The 20,825-nt window shown below is 40.7% G+C and overlaps 1 protein-coding gene across 2 annotated transcripts in view; it reads left to right on the forward strand.

Moving 5' to 3' along the window:
* The first annotated feature begins 1,037 nt into the window (after positions 1-1,037).
* The window catches only part of cdk17 (cyclin dependent kinase 17), a 54,826-nt gene continuing 35,038 nt past the window's right edge, over positions 1,038-20,825 (forward strand). Inside the window, exon 1 of one of the 2 annotated variants that reach the window (XM_026146066.1) lies at positions 1,038-1,436. The gene's annotated coding sequence lies outside the window, so the exon portion shown is untranslated. Of the gene's footprint in view, positions 1,437-16,482; positions 16,644-20,825 lie in introns of those variants that run through there. The other variant, XM_026146067.1, reaches the window with a different exon arrangement.

Consider the following 20,825-nt stretch of genomic DNA (forward strand, 5'->3'; position numbering starts at 1 on the left):
TTAAAGCAACAAAACAACCTGAAGAGCCGGTTCGGAGCCGAAAGAGCCGGCTCTTTTTATTGAGTCGAACCGAAAGAACCGGCTCTCTAAAAAGAGCCGGAAATCCCATCACTAGTTGTTGTACTTTACGTACCTCCGCTGACTGGGGCAAAGGCTAGCATGATGACACGCTCTGTGAATGTGCTGTTATGCAAAACACCTACAGTCGTTTATGGATCCGTTAAAACACAGCCCAGTCATTATCACAACGCCGTAACAAGTTTAATAGAATCAAAAATACTTCAATGATTTGTAAGGGAAATTATATTTCCCCTCCTGTGACTAGATGAACGGATCCTTTAAAAATAGCAGGAATATCGCAAAAATGCTAATGGTGTAAACGGGTAAAGAAAAATCAAAACTCTATTGTAGAGTTCAAGCATTTTTATCCCTTTAGCAAACCTTTTCAGCTGTTAGTGAACGTTATTTATTGCAAACAACGGGATTTCATAAGGATTATTTCCAGCATCACTAGTAATTAAAGTTTTATCCAGCAGGGGGGCGCCACACAACAATAATTATTCTCATCAGCTTTATAATTTATGCTAATTTCGAAGCTGTTGAAACCCTGAGCGCTATTTAACCATTCCATCATTTTTGGCATCTTCAACAAACACAGACTATTTTGTAATAGAAGTTGAATCGATGAAATAATCGATCTACTCATTTAAAGACTGAAATGGACAGTGTTGCATTGTTATAGTGATGAGTTACAAATGAAAAGGAACGGTATGCTAACAAAACCTGCAGCTGTTTCTTATTTTATCTATTTCCCAACTTTGACAAACTATACTGTACTTAACTTCTAGTTTTACCTACGAGCTAACAAACAAAAAGGCACACAAAATAGCACTTAGAATGTATAATATGCAGTATGTATGTATGTATGTATAGTTTTTGGTGTATGCGTCTATCTAGACGTTTTTCTTTACGTTTTTCAAGTCTATGATGTGGAAGATGTCTGTACAAAAAAAACAGCTTTTAGTTTGCACACTGACCAGATAGACATCACAGTGGCTTTTATTTTGGAAATTGCAATAGAACAGACCTTTGTTTTGAAATGTCAGCGGAAGTGCCATTATCGTAATTCTACCTTACATGCTCGCACCCCTCCCGTCTCCGCACTCGACATCCTCCAGCCTCTTTAAACTGTCTCCGCTGCCGAAACAGACGACTTTTTCGGGTTTCGGTCTGTGTCTGTTCGCCCGCACACTCGCACACCCTTCTGCTTGTTTCGGAGGATATTTCTTTCTCTGGCGGAGCGTGTGGAGCACAACCCGAGCACAGACGGAGCTGTGTTTCAGGCTACTTCAGTGGGCGGGTAAAGCGGAGGAGGGCATCCGGGCCTGGCAGCTCCGGAGGGTCGGCTTGAAAACGACGGAATTCACCATTTTCAGGTAAATTCGTTGATGGGTCACTTTCAGGTAACGCTTAATGAACAAGCAGGAGGCTAGGCTTCGCCCGGCGACAAAAGACGAAGTCTGAATGGTGGCCATTGGAAATGGCAAAACAGAGGAAACGGCAGCTGGAGAATAATTCAGCCAGACTCTTACTGTAATTCATATATTACTCTTTATCCAGCACGATTATACGTGTTGTTTTTGCGCCTCAAACAATATCTTATTTCACGGTATGTTTGTTTACATAACGTGGCTCAGGCATCGGCAGCCAGAATGTCACCAGCGATAGAAAGCGAACTGTAGATTAAAGGATGAAATAATGCATCCTCGAAATCGCCCTAAATCCCAATGAAAACAGTATGGATCATTGCAGGTATAATGCAAGACCTGTACACAACATATTCATGTCACCCCAAACCTGCTCACAATACACTGTAGCTATACAATGAGGCTTCCCTTTAAAGGAGTAGAGGTGCATTTACCATCAACCGGCCTTTGACTTCATATAAGTGTGAAAGAAATGGCTTCTCTGCTACAGTCAGCGCCTTTACTTCAGCTTGTGCCACGTTTTTGCTGATGTGAAAGCACTGTGGAACAAAGTTGGAATACAAACATTATGAAACTGAGTTAAATCCCTTAAAATAACCTCCAAAGAACTCTTGACTTTTACCAAACTGTGGTTGTTCCTGTCAAGTTATTTGAATACGGTTGAGACACGTTGCTGAAAGTGGAAGATAAGAGACATGCCCTTGAAAATAAGTATTATGGACTGACTGTGTTTAAGCAGACACAAGCTCAAGGGTATTTTAATCTAATGCACCAGGAACACACTGCCCTGCTGTTACCCTGAAAACAGTGACCTGATCTTAGGTACACTATTGTCCTAGAGTTTCGCCTTTTTTTTTCTTCTCCCAAATCGAATACAAAAGCATAAAAAACAAGCAATTACACAACTAGAAATCCAGCATAAATCATTTCAGTTATTATCACCATTCAATAATATTAGAGCTCTGCCTATATGAAAGTTAAAAATTTCTGATTATGAAATTAGAAAGACAGTTTGCATTGTTGAAAGGGAAATAGCTCTGCAGTATTGAGCACTTCTCACCCATCTTTGCCGGGAAATGCCTGTGATGCTTTTAGGCTCTTTTCTATTTCCCGTTTGACCTGCATTCAATTCCAGTGTCCTTCATCTGGAACAACTAGCTGTTCAATTATGTGTATTTGCGAATCTGCATGTGTGCGTTTTGACCCACATTCAGATCTGGGCTGCTGGCTGTGGGAACGATACACCCTGAGAGAGCGACATTAATTACCCCGACAGCTCCCACTCCATGCCTGTAGGCCCGTATAGCAGTGCACATATCGATCAGTCTCTGCATTGTGCCACGATTGTGGGAGGTGTATGTGTGTGCACACCCACTCTATGTTTCTCTCTTTTGCTCCTGGGACTGACACATGAGGATGTATATTATAATGATCTGTCTTCTAGAAGAATGTGGGATGTGTCAGTGGTTTCGATCTGAGAAATCAAAGTGTCTTGTGAAGGACTTGTGAAGCAGGTGTCAGCGATTAGTTTGGAACTTCCTGTCAGAGCGAGTAAGTGACGAATTGGATCAGAGTACTAACTTTGGTGTAGAAGCAAGTATGAGATTGTTAGAACAAAAGGTTTTTGTTTTGTTTTTTTCTTTTACCATTCAGAGTGACACTGGGCTGTGATTTTAATTTTTCTGTGTCATATTAAAATCAGACAATGTGACTTTGCAGGTGGTTTCCCACATCTCAGAAAAAAATCCTAATGAGATCATCGGGGGATATCCAGTCTTAGCTTAGACAAAAAACTGAAAGGACAGAAAAAGACATGTTTGTGTCATTGAAAACATTACCTTAGTATGGGGTAAACCGCTGTCTCCCTGGTGAACAGCTGTACAGCTCTCTGTATCTGCTATCTGCAATTTTAACTTGAATCAGTTAGTTTTTGCCTGCATCACTGCCGTGGCTTATGTTATGGAGCTCTATATTTTTATTCTACCAGGGTAGCTTTGAGTGATTTACAGGTCAGGACGGTCCTTACTTTTCTTATACTGTGCCTTGATGCAGCACTTAGGATACATCCTTTCTGAACCAAAACATTTTTTTTAAATTCTCCATTGCGTTAAGCCAGCTTTTTTTTCTGATTGGCTGCCACATTTAAACAGAAGGTTTGAACAGTAGGTGAGTGGGGCTTCTGTCCTTACGGCTAGATGTGACCATATTAGGGACCTGCTGACCATTAACATAGAGCAGGGGTCCCCAATCCCAGTCCATGAGGGCCGGTGTCTCTGCAGGTTTTAGATCTCACCCTGGGTCAACACACCTGAATCACATGATTAGTTCATTACCAGGCCTCTGGAGAACTTCAAGACATGTTGAGAAGGTAATCCCAGTCCACCGGCCCTCGTGGACTGGGATTGGGGACCCCTGACATAGAGTTAAAAATCTGAATGTCTTAAACACAGCAGTGGGAGCAGTCTGTAGCCGTACAGGGATAAATTATACATACACTGACCTTAATATTTTAGATTTCTGAAATCTGTAATCTGAGCAGGAACTGCTGTAAGAGTATAAACATAACAGGAAATAAGGAAAAGCTCAGTAGATCCACTGTAACTGCCACAAAGTATTTAGGAAAATATGTTATATTCCATCACATTTTAACTTAGCTGCTGCAGTGATGTAGATGATAATGGCAAGAAAATCATCAGAAAAGTGTTTTGTTTGGTTTTTTTTCTTCTTTTTACTCGTTAGTTTTTCACAAAACACCTAAATGTTTTGTAGGAAGAAGTGAATTAGCGAATGGTGGCTTATAATAATTGTGGCAATATCCCAACATGCTTTGTAGCCAAGCAGACTGCACTTCCAAAACACTGTTGCTATTGACAACCAGTCGAATAGCTTTCTCTCTCCCTCGTCAAAGGAGCTTGTAAAGAAAAGCGTCTGGACTTCTTTAAGTTGCATGAAGACGTTTCACCTCTCAGCCGAGAAGCTTCGTCAGTTCTAAGGTCAAATGGCAGAGAGTCCCAGATTTAAACCCAGTGGGGGTATCCCCCCCACAGAGGGACAAAAGGACCCCCTGATGATCCTTTAATCACCTGAGCCAAGGTGTGAAAGCGGGTGTGGGTCCCAATCAGCCAGAGTTTCGGGTGAGCTCATTGTGAAACCTGGCCCCACCTTATCATGTGATTTCCTGTGGTCAGATGGCCCAGGATGTGTGTGGGCGTTAAGGCGTCTGGGGAGGGATCTCAAAACTGGATTATACATGGCAGACAGTTGGTGTCGTAAACCACCGCCTCTGTTCAAAGATGGTCGCTCACAGTGGACATAGATGGCTTCTTTCACTCCTCTTTCAAACCATCTGTCCTCTCTGTCCAAAATGTGAACATTGGCATCCTCGAAAGAGTGTCCTTTATCCTTAAGATGCAGATGGACTGCTGAGTCTTGTCCTGTGGAGGTGGCTCTTCTGTGTTGTGCCATGCGCTTGTGAAGTGGCTGTTTGGTCTCTCCAATGTAGAGGTCTGGACATTCCTCGCTGCACTGTACAACAAACACCACGTTGTTAAGTCTGTGTTTTGAAGTTTTGTCTTTCGGGTGAACCAGTTTTTGTCTGAGCGTGTTGCTGGGTCTGAAGTACACCGGGATGTTGTGCTTGGAGAAAACTCTCCTGAGTTTCTCTGATACACCGGCTACATAGGGGATGACAATGCTGTTGCGTCTGTCCTCCCTCGCTGGTGTCTGGTCTTCTTTTCTGTGCATCTTTGCTAACTTTATAAACGCCCAATTAGGATAACCGCATGTTTTGAGTGCTTCCTTTACATGTGTGTGTTCCTTCTTTTTTCCCTCACGCTTAGAGGGAACATGTTCTACCCGGTGGTGTAGGGTCCTAATTACTCCAAGTTTGTGTTCCAGAGGGTGATGGGAGTCAAAGAGGAGGTACTGGTCCGTGTGTGTGGGCTTCCGGTAAACTTCGATGTTGAGGTTGCCGTTCTCTTCAATGTGCACTGCGCAGGTGATTAGAGGATCATCAGGGGGTCCTTTTGTCCCTCTTTGGGGGGGATACCCCCACTGGTTTTAAATCTGGGATTCTCTGCCATTTGACCTTAGAACTGAAGAAGCTTCTCGGATGAGAGGTGAAACGTCTTCAAGCAACTTAAAGAAGTCCAGACGCTTTTCTTTGCAAGCTCCTTTGACTACGATGACCTGGATGACTGAGAACCTTCACAGACATCTTCTCTCTCCCTCCTTCTACCTCTTGTTTATATAACTCCAACTTGTGCCATATTTTCCAATCAGATAGGTGTTTTTGTGTGTGTGTGTTTCTGTTTCCACACCTCTTTTTTGACTCTTTGTGCTTTTTAGAATGTTTCTCCCTTCATCTTTGAAAAATGTGTGTGTGTGTGTGTGTGTGTGTGTGTGTGTGTGTGTGCGCGCATGCTGTTTCTGTTTAATTCATGATTTTTCAACTCTGGTGTTTGCTTGTGCTTTTTCATCCTTGTTCTGTGTGTGCGCTGAATTTATTAACCCAATAAGCTTTTCTTCCAGCACTGCGTAGCTTATTGTTGTGTAGAATTTGACAAAAACTAAGAGGTGGACTAGCTAACAGCCAGGGGGAATGAAAGGGAGGCTGTTACTGTGCTGCTACAGGGTGGGCATGATGTAGGTGAAGTGGTAATTTCTGGGTTCTTTGGGGGACTGACAAAATTGTAGGGCTTTCAAATGAATACAGTTAGTGTGGGCTGGGTGCAGCGCAACCACACACACACACACACACACACACACACACACACACACTCTCTCTCTCTCTCATTCACGCACTCAGTCGTAGCCACATGAACACACACAGATGAGAAAGTTATGTGAGCCATGCAAGGAATGTGAATTGGGAGTTGACTGTCTCTTTTACACACACACACACACACACACACACACACACACACACACACACACACACACACACACACACACACACACACAGCTTCTTTCAAGCTTCAAAAAGTGAAAAATTTAGGTCATATCATCAAGCATTTCTGTCAGCCCTACTGCTGTGTGTGGGTGTGTGTGCTGTCATCTTGTATGAATTTATTTGGCTGTTAGAGGTCTTGTAGGATGTATGTGTGTTGGTGTTAAATGGATTGAGCAGGTGTGTTACTTCTCTTTATTCTCTTCTGAATAACAATTTTCATACATTGTCTTTTCACATAAACAAATTTAGTCTTCTATTATTGCTGTATTCTGTAGCATTATGGAGCCCTGTCCAGTTTTCCCCCATGGAAGTCTTTTAATTACACTTCTCTGTGCGATTGCTTGTGTACCCAGGGTTGAGTTGAGTGAAATTGACTCATAATCTGGAGTTTAAGCATTGTTAGAACCACAGCATCCCCCCAGCGAGCTAGAGATCAGTCAGTGCAACTGTTTGATTTGTCGCTTCCCTACCGAAATGGTGTCCAGGCTAGCAGTTGACATCTGCTATTTTGAGCTGTAAGCTTGACTTCTGCGGGACGTTTACATGCTACCTTATGCAGTAACCGGAAACTCCTTTTTGGTTCAAATGGGGGTCCGGTAGAGCAGGGTGATATGACCAAAAATATTTATCACGATATACATTTGAAAATTTGCGATAACGATATAACTGATGATATAATTGACACTAGACAAAATACTTTACAACTCCACAACTTTATTAATACAAAAAAAATCAATGTATTTTCACTTAAACAAGCAGCTGTTTTTATGTGCATTAAAGTTATATAAAAATTTAACAGTGCAAATTCCTTGCCGACAGTTTAAATGGCATTTCCAGTGGAAATTGGCCGACACATCCTCAGCATAACCATGTATAATATCCACAAAACTTAAAAAGAGGTTATATACACACAATACGGTAATATTATGTTGAAGCACAGTACGTATCACTCCGCGAGGCTCCTCCCTACGATAGCCGTAATGCGGGATTATAAGGGACTCTGTCGATTTTCAGAAAAATCAAAGGATTGATTTTAAGTGCGCCGTATTTTCCGAAAAACACGGTAATAACGACGGCCCGCTAGCATGCTCTACCAAAAATAGTGCTTTGTTGTGTATCTGATGGACGAAAGCTAAACCAGTTCCACACCACTGAAGTTGCAGCATTTTTACAAACCAATTCTGGTTCATCCGTTTCATTCAACGATCCGCTTTCGTCCTTCTCATTCTCCGCCATGCTTTTTCCGCCATGTGCGTATGAAAACAAAGGCGATGCGCATGCGCGTTTTACCCATATTCTATCGCGATATTTCATTTTCTTATCGTTGCCCAACATTATACCGGTATTACCGTGAACGGTATGAATGGCCCAGCCCTAGGGTCCGGTTATGGCGTAAGTTACGGCAAGGATCTGAAGCACAAGTATAATTTACATGTTACGCCTTACCTGACAACCCTTTGTCCCCCACTAACTCTTTTTCTCATTGATTGTTTTTTCATTGGAATTATGTCATCTAAAAGATCTCTATCCATCCATTTTCCATTTTCACTGCTTCGTCACAGGGACAGGCACCCTTGGATATGTTGACCAAAATAAACGTGGTTAGGATTTCTGCTGTAATCGAGCAGGCTCACTGCTTCGTCACAGGGACAGGCCCCAGAGCACTGCACTCAGGTGATGATCTAAAAAGGCTACAAGGTCAAGAGGTGGGATTCAGACTACTTCCAACATCTCCCAGTTGCTCTCTGTTGATATAATGGCGCTGTAGCTCAGTAGTCATATTGTATACCATCAGTAAAGCAGATGGATTTGTGTTTCTAGGTTGAAACATAAAGACATTTAGCTGTTCCGCTTGTCAAGTTGAAATTGGATTTTTGGAATGCAACGTTGTACGAGTAGCTGATTTGTGCCCAGAGAAAAGTGGCACAGTGTTGATGCCAATTAGTCAGCTGGAGTTGATGTTCTGCTGTTTAGTTCATCCCGTCCTACACAACTCTCACCATCTGCCTACTTTTCACAAACAATTCTTCCAACATTTCACATAATCACAACAAGGACACGACAGTCGACATTATTCACCATCGGTAACGATTCTCCTTCTTGAGCATCAAACCCGTGAGCTCTTTGAATTTCAAGGTTGTGTAACTGTGTTCTCATTGCCCTCTTTTTAGCCGGCTGCCTACTTTAACTTTAAATTCCACTCTCATTCTAAAATTGAGTTTCCCTTTTAATCGTGAGCAGGAATCTCTAATTATCCCGCTTTCTTCCCGTCGGGTTAATCATTGCCTCCCAGATAGGCGTTATCTGCAATCAATGCCAGCAAAGTGCACCGAAAGTTCACAGGAAACAGACACAGAAATTGGACCGTAGTTGCTTATGATACCTAGAGCGTAAATACTCAGGCCATGATGCTTTTTAATTTAGCCACTTTTAACGATTCTTCTGTGACATGTTGCTGAAAGGAGTCAAGTTTCGCCGTACTCCTCTTCCTATTTCTGGAGCTGTTCTCTGCATTAGCATGAGCAAGTGTCCCCTTCATCTTTATTTGAGAGGTCAGATGGCTGTGGATGCTGATAATCTTATGTAATCACACTAAAGAAACACTCCACGATGAGTAGTAAAACACAGAAGCTTTTACTGACAGCAGTGGTGTGTACTACAAAAGAAGTTTGACATAGCTTGGCTTTCTTTGTATTATCTAGCCTGAAGAAACCTAAAATCCCAGTCTGAGATAACGGATACAACTTTCCACAATCAGGCTGTGCGTGGGCTCAATAAAAGGGGCTGTTTTAATGCGTCATTAGATGTGCTTCTCTGTAGAAAATGGACCATCTGCAGAATAACTACTGAAATGTGGCACTTAAGGGCAATTCACACTCTGACACTGAAAACTGGTTTTAGGCTCAACAAACCCATTGATCTTGCTTTGCAGTGCAACCTTCAGGTCTCAGAGAAGTACATCACAGCTGTGAGCACTGGGTATTAAGGGCACAAGATAAAGTCAGAAAACAGTCATCCACCATGAATTTGGCAGAGTTGCATCGAGGCAAGAAATAGAAAATTTGTTCCATCATGTTTCCTGATTGCTGGCAGCAGGGAAAGAAAATGAGGAGTAGCAGGTCTTTGGTCTTCAACATTATGTGTTAGGGTAGAAGACATGCAGAGTTATTTTCTGAAAACTGAAGCGGTTATTAGGTACAGAGGGGTGGCAGAAAGAAACGAAAAGCGGATCTGGTTTCTGCAAATGAGTGCATGTCCAAATCTAATCACTGCAGTAGACTCTGATGTGGAGTCTGAAATCTTTAGGAAACGCCGCCATAAATTAGTTTCCTTACCATCTCTAGGTACAGTAAATACAGAGCTATCTCCTGCATATAATGTTGGTAAGAGGCTATAGGGGCTTTACAGCAAGGCACAGTAACATGCTTGTGTAAAGTTGGTCAGAAGGTTCCTTTGTGAGTGCGCATGCGCCATTAGCGTGCTGCCTGCTGTAACCCCTAATTTCCCTCGGGATGAATAAAGTATTCTGATTCTGATTCTGACTCTTATAACAGAGTGCCACAGAACCTGTGGGAAACCACAGTGTTGTTTTTACAGTTCTTATATGTTAGCTTTTGGCAGAGATGTAGGTACCATCCAGCTGTAACATATGACAAGTTTCTAAAAATGTCAGGATGTAGGCATTAAAGATATTGCATATGAAAGTCACACACAAAAAAGATGATTTAATGATGTATTGTCTAGTTTTGATCTCCAGCAACCACAAATTTCAACCATGCTTGGGGCACTGCTGCGACAGAAGTTGACATGAAAAATTCTTTAGCCTGCAAATGTGCATTTTAATCAATTTATGGAGAATTTTGCATCTCTGGCTGCCTGGTGAATTTTGTAAGTAACATGCACCTCAGGCAGGGAACACCTGTTTCCAAAGGCCTTGGGGTAATGAAGGTGGTTCTAGAAACTGTGTGTGGGGGGGGATGCGTGACAGAAACCCATTCAAAAGACAGAGTCGAAGAGGAGGAGCAGATGGAAGTAGGGAGGATTAGAGTTCTGTTTTACACATATGAAAGTAGGGCTGCTCGATTATGGCAAAAATGATAATCACGATTATTTTCACTGAAATTAAGATCGCGATTATTTGACGATATTTATTTAACCCTTTAAGACCTACCATAGAACCAAGTCTGCCAGAGCTTATATTATTTTTTACATGTTGTAGTGCCATTTGTGGGAGCATTTCAAGTTGCTATACAACTGTTATAGCCCATATTTTAATAATACGTATGCATTAAGTCCATAGTAACTACATTAATTGCAAAAAAGTGCAATAAACTACAAAAAAATTGAAAATTGTTTTTGTTTTGTTTACATATATTTCTACTTGGAGAAATTTAAGAGGTTTATCCCTCAAAACTTTAAATACAAAAAAGTTTATTTTGAGTGTCTTCATAGTTTTATTTTGGAGATACAGCAATTTTTATATACTGCAGGAAAAACAAAAACAATCCTATGATGCAAATTTGCAAAGAAAACAGCAGGTGCATCAAAATAAACTATTTCCAGCAGTGCAATTCGAGTTCTAAGCATCCCAGAAACTATTCAGAAAAGTCAAACATGACCAGTATAGGCTTTTAAGGCCTACAAGTAAAAAAAAACTACATTTTCCGCAAAAATGACATCACTTCCGGTTTCGGGCAGGAAATGGCGGACATGTGATAGTTAGCGGTGACGTCTGTTTCAATGTGGGAAGTGTTACGAACAGCTGATCGGCAAAGCGTGTTTCTGGAATATTATGTTTTTGTTCCTGCAAGCGCTTTTTATGCAATTTATGTGGGAGGAAACCGTGACCGAGTACAAGCTGATGGCATAAGATGTAAGTTTCATATGCAAAACAAATTATTGCGCTAGCTTACACGGTTCATGTTCTACAGGGATTTAAAAATAGTTACACAAAACAGAGCGTGCTGCTCTGACCGGCTTTAAAGGGTTAACAATAACAATGTATTGAATAATGACTTTAAAAAATAATATAAAATAGTGTGCAACACCACTGAAGTTTTTTTTTTTTTTTTTTTTTTTGAAAATATTTTTATTGAAAAAAGAAAACAGTACTTGCAGTTACCGAAATACAATCAACCTTTCTTAATTTTCCTAATTAACACACACACACACATATACATATATATATATATACATATATACACATACACATATACATACATATATACATATATATATATATATATATATATATATATATATATATATACATACACATACATACACACACATATATATATGAAAAGAAAAACAAAAAAAACAAAACACAACGCCCCCCCCCCCCCCCCCCCGTCCCACACAGATCAACACAACCATCAAACATATTAGAGGAATATAACAGTAACAAAAGTAGATTTAAACAGGCAATACCTCTAGACTAGCAAAATAAGAGATAAAGGGTTGCCACTTGTGAAAAAATTTGGCTGTGCAACCTCTCAACGTATATTTAATTTTTTCAAGTTTTAAAAAAAACATGACATCTTTAAGCCACCGGGAAATAGTAGGACACTTAACAGACTTCCAATGCAACAATATTAGACGTCTCGCTAATAGGGATGTGAAGGCTATAATATCCCTTTGTGTGGAATCAAGTGTAAGTGAGCGAGCAGGAATCCCAAATACAGCAATCAAAGGACAAGGATGAAGAGTTACCCCAAGAACAGTTGACATAATAGCAAAATACCTTGTCCAGAAACCTTGTAGCTCAGGGCACAGAAAAAACATGTGGCTAAGGTGACAAGGAGAACCATGGCATTTATCACATTTATTTTCCACTTCTGGATACAATTCAGAAAGTCTAGACTTAGAGAAATGCACCCTGTGTATGACCTTAAATTGAATAAGTCCAAGACGAGCACAGGAGGTGGAAGATCGTACTCTCGCTATAGCCTGTTCCCAAGACTCCTCATGTATTCGAAATCCCAGTTCTTCTTCCCATGTACGCTTAAGCTTAACATTAGAGTGGTTACTAAAAGACAGAATAGCATCATAGAGTTTCGAAATGGTTCCTCTGTGATGAGGAATAAATGATAACGTAGTTTCCCACTGCTGTTCTGGAGGCAAAGAGGGGAAATTTGGGAAACACTTAGCAACAAAATTTCGAATTTGAAAATAGCGAAACAAATGGGTAACAGGGAGATTGTAACGAGAAGACAAGTTGGGAAAACTATCGAAAACACCATCCACATATAAATGTTTGAACTGTTTTATACCCTTGTCACACCACACTGAAAATGTCGAGTCCAAAAGTGAAGGGGGAAACAAATGGTTGTCGCTTAGAGGACCCGAGGAAGACGGCATTACAAAATTAAAGTGACGTCTAAACTGAAACCAGATTTTGAGTGTGTTAAGAACCACCTGATTATCAGTGTACAGAGAGGGTCTCACGGGTAAAGAGGAATAGAGCAAAGCCGGTAAAGAAGAGCCCTTACATGATGATAGCTCCAATTTACACCACGAGGAACCAGAAGATTTTAGCCAGTAGCAAAGTTTATGGATGTGAGCGGCCCAGTAATAGACTAAAAAATTAGGTAATGCAAGTCCTCCACTAAATCTGCATCGCTGCAGCAAGGTTTTAGAGACCCTAGGTGGCTTCCCTCCCCAAATGAAAGAACCAATAATCTTGTCCAGTGAAACCACTGAAGTTTTTTTTACCTCTCTTTTCAACCAACGGCAGTCACTCTCCTCTCCAAATAACTTCTGCTTAGCTTTCAGAGCTTCCCTCGGGTCCTCATAATCAGCGGTCTCCAACCTTTTTTGCGCCACGGACAGGTTTATGCCCGACAATATTTTCACGGACCGGCCTTTAAGGTGTCGCGGATAAATGAGGGAGGGGCTAATAATCGGCTCAGTCATTTTTAATGATCGTTGAAAGCCCAGATCGTAATCGTGATTAAAATTCGATTAATTGAGCAGCCCTATATGAAAGGCTACCTCAAAGCTGTCAGCAGTTAAGCAGTGTTTTTGTATTTTGTCATCAGATGTGGGTCACTCTAGCTGCTGTTGCATTTATGCAACTGAAATGAATTTAAAAGCTTTAAAATGTGGCTATATTTTGCTTGTTTTTAAACTCTGTGGGACACAGACTGACAGTGCCCAACACTGGTCTGTGACTCATTGGTCAGATAAAGCACTGTTGTTGCATTATCATTACTATGTGCAAATATATAGCACATATATTTATTTTTGTGGCAGAATAAATCATCATTGGGAAGAATGTTTTTTTGTGTGTTTGTGTGTTGTTGTATTTTTTATTTTTTTGTATTATTTCTTTAGTTCTGTTTTTGTTTTGTGTGAGTGCTTGCATGTAATCTTAACATCGCATAATTCCCTGTCCTTCTCTCTGCTGGAATGTGCCATCTGTTTGGACCAACCAAACATCCACACAGGAAAATACACATTCTTGAGTGTTGCGTTCATCCAGCTGTGTGTGTGTGTGCGTGCATGCATGCATGCATGCCAGTTAGACCGGAAGCTTCTTGTTAACCCTGGTTAATCTGGTGAACGTTAAGACGGATGAGCATCACATAGCAGGAGGAATAACAGTAGGACCGAGAAGAAGGAAGGTGTTGTTTTCAAACACATTGTTATTGTGTAGTTTGAAGTGTCAGCGTAGTAGCTGGAGGAGCAAATTGAAAAAGAGAATTGACAGCAGGTGGTTAGTGTCCTTTTAGTTTTTGGAAATACAAACTGATACTTTTTTTTTTTTTGCTGCCTTAAAAAGATCTCCAAGAGTTGAGAGTGAAAGACATGGGGCAAAGCAGGACGGACTCAAACCCGGACGCAGCTGCGTCCGGGTTTGAGTCCGTCCAGGTCACCTGCTCATTGAGCTAAACCAGTTTTCTCAACAGTACATCAATACATAAGTGAGCTTAAAATGTCTGTTTATGGCTTCCTGTTGTACTGTGTAGCAGGCTATAGAAAGCAGAACTTAAACAAAATTTAAAGCTGTGGTTGGCTTTGGAGCACACTTCTACAAGTCAGTAGTAACAAGTAGAGCAGGGCGATATGACCAAAAATATTTATCACGATATACATTTGAAAATTTGCGATAACAATATAACTGACGACATAATTGACACTAGACAAAATACTTTACAGCTCCACAACTTTGATGGGGTTTTTTTGCACTAATAATGTATTTTCACTTAAACAAGCAGCTGTTTTTTTATGTGCATTAAAGTTATATAAAAATGTAACAGTGCAAATGCAAATTCCTTGCTGACAGTTTAACCAAAAGGCATTTCCAGTGGAAATTGGCCGACATATCCTCAGCATAACCATGTATAATATCCACAAAACTTAAAAAGAGGTTATACACACACACAATACGGTCGTACTAAAGTCGTACTAAAACATTTGACAGATTTTCAAGCGCTGTGTACATAAAATCGTTTCGAGGTCAGTAAACACAACCAGAATTCATACAATAAGGCACACAGGATTATAAGAGGCACTGTAGATTTTCAGAATTGGATTGATTTTAAGTGTGCCGTATTTTCCAAAAAACACGGCAATAACGACGGTCCGCTAGCATGCTCTACCAAAAATAGTGCTTTGTTGTGTATCTGATGGACAAAAGCTAAACCAGTTCCACACCACTGAAGTTGCAGCATTTTTACAAACCAATTCTGGTTCATCCGTTTCATTCAACGATCTGCTTTCGTCCTTCTCATTCTGCGTCACCGCCATGTGAGTATGTAAACAAAGGCACTGCGCATGCGCGTTTACCCATATTCTATCGCGATATTTCATTTTCTTATCGTTGCCCAAAATTACACCAGTATTACCGTGAACGGTATGATATAGCCCAGCCCTAGTAACAAGTCACCTATTTATGCAAGTACATGCAACAATGAGCTAAACGAGGCCACACAAACATCATTCATGGGAAATAAAACTACTAGTTGCAGATTGCACTAGATGACAATCACGCTCACTACACAAACAAAACAGATTGTGTGTGTGAGTGGAAGAGGACACAGAGAGCAGCAACACTTACTGAAACAGCACCAGGTGCCTGCCTGTTTGTTTTTTGTGAACTCAGGAGCAATGTGGGAAACCAGTAGCTGTATTAGGCACCAGCTAATTCTGTCATGTAAAGTCGTGTAATAACAGTTGAAAAAATGTGGGTTGCTCGTCATAGAATCCACCCATGAGACAAATGGTTTTTTTGGGAATCCTTACATTTTGGTTGATTGTCCATGAAGATAATGAAAATACAGATTGCATTTGTGGTGGAAGGGGGGCTACAGGGGAGTTTGCATCTGACTTTATTTTGCTTTGCTATTTGAAGAAGTGCCACCCAAACTTCTGAAACCCGTAGTGATCTCTGGCTTTTCATAATTCTTCTGTTTGTACATTCCTGCTGATCTCAGGATTTCTCACACCTGTATGATACTGTAAGGCAGCATCAGAAAATAGCTTCTAGGTGCAAGGCACTATACACAGTACAAAAAAAAAATCACAAAACTGACATACAGTTTTCGTGACCTTCTTTATGTAAGGCTGTAAACATTTTTAATGCCCTTTTGTTGGACATTTTAACATCTGAGTGCACACTGACAAATTCTTTGGAGTCAGCCTCCCTGTGAAAAACAGTTGTTTAATACAGTAACAAAAAGAGCTGAGTGATTAAATTCATGTTCATTACTATGATGTACATCATCATAGTACATCTGGTAATTGCATTCCTTTTATATGAAAACATTGAGGAGTCCAACTTTAAACAAAAAAAAAAATACTCTAGAAAATGTGGTTCATTTTCAAGCCATGCTCCACTCTGCTTACGTCAGTGTTCGTGTTTGTGTTGAATTGTATACAGTTACCTAGATTGCACCAGAGCAGTCTACGTGCTGCTGATGGCTCTGCCGCCTACCGAGAGAGAGAGTATGTGTGTGTGTGTGTGTGTGTGTTTGTGGACTGATTACAATGCTGGTGTGAACAACTGATAAGAGGATAATCTATCCTGCACGCGATCGCCGCTTTGTAATTGGAAGACGGATAAGGTGTATTGCCTTTGGTGTGACCTCAGGCTTACCGGCCTCCCTGCACAGACGTACATACACATGCAGCGTGTTTGTTTCTTTGAACCTCCTCTTGTTGCAAACAGATGACACTGGAGTGTCTGGGCGTGCAGTCAAATCGTGAGTGTGTGCGTCTGTGCATGGATGTGTGTGTCTCTGTCAGCTGAGTTCCTTGTATGTTTTGTGGCCTGTGGGCTTTGTGTTTTGTTTTTTTTTTTGTTTTGTTTTTTTGTGTGTCATGTGGCAAAAAGAGCTATGGGGTAATGGTGCTCTATGTGCTGTGTTAACATATGTTTGTTTGTGTGTGTATTCAGCTGACAGACCCTGCGGCATTTTTTTTTTTCTCACCTAAAATTAACTCCAACGCACTCTTCCTCTCAATCTTTATCTTCATTCTTTCCATCTCCCCCATTATGCCTCAAGATCTGCGTTCTTCTTCTTCCTCTCTTCCTTGTTCTTTCTCTCTCCTTTCAGGATCACATTTTGTTTATGTCTCTCTGTCATAGATTATCACTTAGTTGTTTTTAATGGAAGCAATTAAGCGTGGACTGTTTTGATACAGTAGGTAGACACTAGAAGCATAAACCAAACTGAGATATTTGTCAGGTACACTTTCACATCCATTTAACTGATATGATCACATTTGATCATTTTATATGAACTGTTTTACTCTTCTTGGGCGAAAAAACAATACAGTATTTTTTTTTTTGTTTTGTTTCTACACTTAAAATTTTAAATTTGTTAATGTAAGTCTTAGTGGCCTACATGTAACTCTTTCTCGAGGATAGCCCATGCCAGAAGGGATATGTAATCACACCTGTTAGTAGGATTGTCACGATGTTAGAATTTCAAACTTGATACCGATACCCAGGAAAATACTTTATCACTGTTGATACCGTGGGAAAATTTTTGACCCCATCAAAGTTCATCGTCTTGTCTACATCTCCCAACAGCCTCTCTTACTCTCTCATCAAATCCTCACACTGCTCCGCCTTAGTCTGCAGCTCTTCAGCCTTGAAATCAATCTAATTCTGCTGCCCTGCTCCAGATTTCACTCTTTATATGCTAAGATTAGTTCTCCACACTCTGGACTCTCTGCTCTGTTCAGGTTAGGCTGTAGCTGAAGGTCATAATGAAGATCACTTAGTAAATTGAAGCTTCATCTTCGGGCTTAATCCTGTCTCACTTGGATTACTGATGATGTCAAAGCTATGTGAATGCCATGCTTCATCCTACGCTGCACTATACACAAGACCTTGATAAACACAGTGTTTAAATTGAGGGCTGGGCAGTGGGGAACAGAAATTATAGCTCAGTATTTTTAGATTGAATGGCCTTACACAATACAAAAATGACATGTGAGATATGAAAATCACTTTTGTTTAAACATGCTGGTCAAAAGCAGTTGGTGTCTCAGTCAGGAGCAGCTGCACTGTCAGGAAAATTTGTAAAAACCATCTGATGTTTAAAATAAGCATATCCTGTTTTTGCTCATTTTGGGGCAGTTTTATATCTTTGCAGTACGATTCTGAGCGGTAAGTTACTTACAGTACAGGGCTGCAGGTAAGACCCCAAGCAGACAGGAGCAAAATAGATTAGAGCCACCTAAAAGAATCAATGCTGGTTTAAGTGTACACTATATTTAGAACATCTTTATCACTTTACGTAGCGTCAGACAGCTCTTTCCAACAAAGAAGTAAAGCTGTTAGATACCTCCAGACCCCAGTGACAAAAAAGTCACTTTATCTCATAAAACACAGCAGTTTTCTGCTACTGCTTCCTCTGTTATTAGTTAGGTGGTGTTATTGTGTGGCTTTGGTATTTTAATTGGTTAGTTGACTAACCAAAGCCACACAACTGTGCAAAAGTGAAAACCTACAATTTCTTCAAGGTCTCCTATTTTTTATTAACAACGTTTGGTGGATTTGAAAAGAGCAACACTTAGAATTTTAACATTAATTTAGCTTCTAACGCCAAACTTTGAGCTGTTCCTCATTGTTGCCCCAGAGCTGCGTCTCCCAGGTTGCTGCAGGAAATCTTTGAAAGCTAATTTAAGTTTAAGGAAAATGTTGATCTGTCTGTGCCAAAACATGTGAAGACTTTATTGCAACATCAAACTTCCGTTTATATGTGCAAACTTTTCTAATTATCAATTGAGAAACGGTGCTAAGGTGGACCTGAGAGGTCAAATACACTGCAACTTAAGAAAACATCTGCACATAGAAAAAGTGTTGCAAAAGCACCCAAAAAGTTGAATACAACAAAATGGAAGTAGGAAAAAAAAGCAAATCTCAAAACACAACTAAGGTTTTATTGGGGAGACGATAACGTGACGGGACAGCTGTGAAAGTGAAGGAAACTGGTTTCAAAAAAGGAGAGGGTTGGTCAGTGTATGATGCAGGTAATGGGTTTTAATCACACACGTCACATAATACTATAGATCGGGGTAGGCAACTTGAGGCCTCGACTGCCGGTGTCCTGGGATTTTAGATGTGTCCTTGATACAACGCAGCTGATTTAAATTGCTAAATGACCTCCTCAACATGTCTTGAAGTTCTCCAGAGCCCTGGTAAAGAACTAATCATTTGATTCAGGTGTGTTGACACAGGGAGATATCTAAAACCTGCAAGACACCAGAACCCAAGGCCTGGAGTTGCCTACCCCTGCTATAGATACATATTCACTGTTAGCACTTTACTGTTAGCTTCACACATTTTTTTTGTTTTGTTTTGTTCTATTGAGAAAACCCCTTAGGAGCAAGCACTCGGTGACAGTGGGAAGAAAAAACTCCTTTTAAACAGGAAGAAACCTTTGACAGAACTTGACTCAAAGAGGAGCAGCCATCTGCCCCAACCTCATTTGTGAAGGTTGGGGCTGAACTGAAATTGTGCTGAACTGAAATTGTACACAGCATCCTCTTAGCATATACATTTTGCGACTGAGAGCCTGTGGACATGCTTCTGTTCCTCTGTATATTATTTTAGAGATGGAAGCAGAAACATGGTTATAGACTCTCGTTACATCACATTTTATCTAAATTGGAGCATTTTCAGTCACAATGTACAGTACAACTCACTTAACACATGGCACAACAGATTACAGATCACTTCGATTTGCTGCTGCAAGAAGTTCTTTCTTCTTTTTCCGATCATACTACATTCTTCCTGTTACTCAGCACTCTGAAGTGCTGTGATGGTGCATTAACATTAGCATTGCAAATGACCATGTGGGTGATTCTGGTGTCAACTAGAAAAGCTAACTTCAATCTCACTTCACTTTTTATCCCCACCGAAACCGTTCTCACTTGTTCCTGTTTTCCTCCTACATCTCTTCATCACCCAAAGGCATGCTTTCACTCATGCTCATTGGTCATTTCCCATTCATTAACATTGCAAGCTTTTGTGCACTTGCAGGCACACACATACAGGGTTATTTCAGCTCTGCCCTCTGGGTCAGTCATGCTGAAGCTCCTTTTTTCAGTTTTTAGACAAACAAAACAAAGGGTCTTTCAGTGAAAAGCGCCCACTGCGCTGGGCAATAGCACTGATGCTCTCTGTGTGTGTGTGTGTGTGTGTGTGTGTGTGTGTTTTCTTATAGGCTCACAAACACATACTTGTGACTGTACTCAGTAGGCTTTAGATAAAATGCGTGCTTGAAAGCTGATGACAGTGCTAATAGTTTTGCAGTGACGCTATGCTTGCAGATCAGAATAATTTTTCTTTAATTAATTTTCGTTGGTGTTTAAAAGCCTCCAAAACAAAGATTGGCAGATTTCAAAGTGGTTTTAGTGAGATGTAGGGATTCATCCACCCTGTTGGCTTTAGGGAAGGGACATCCTTTCATCTGTTTGAAGTCTTTGTCCTCGTGCACATCGTGTAAGACAGATGGTGGTACTTTGATTGTAACGTATACCAGCAGTGTGAGGGGAAACTCCCTGGTGTCTGTGTGCGCCCTGCTGTGATCTGATGATATGAGTGGTGTAAGGAAGCCCGAGGCAGACATGCGCATCTTTTATCCTAAGTGGTAAATGAAGGAAAATGAAAAGTCAGCACCTGCGCGAGGTTGGATTTCGCCTTCGAGCTTTGTTTTGGGCGATTTGTATTTTGTTTTCCATATAAACTTGTCCGACTATGGCGCTTGTCACCATCTCATTCAAAGAGCTGTGACTTCCACCATCTGTAGGCAGCGAGCAGCCTGCAAATGTGGGAGAAATGGAGCAGAGAGCCAGATAGATGTCACTCGACAATTGAATTATTACACAATCTGCAAATAAAGGAAATGTTGTGAAACAGATGCGGTGTT

The sequence above is a fragment of the Astatotilapia calliptera genome, chromosome 17 (genome assembly GCF_900246225.1).
Source record: "Astatotilapia calliptera chromosome 17, fAstCal1.2, whole genome shotgun sequence".
NCBI classification, from domain to species: Eukaryota; Metazoa; Chordata; class Actinopteri; order Cichliformes; family Cichlidae; genus Astatotilapia; species Astatotilapia calliptera.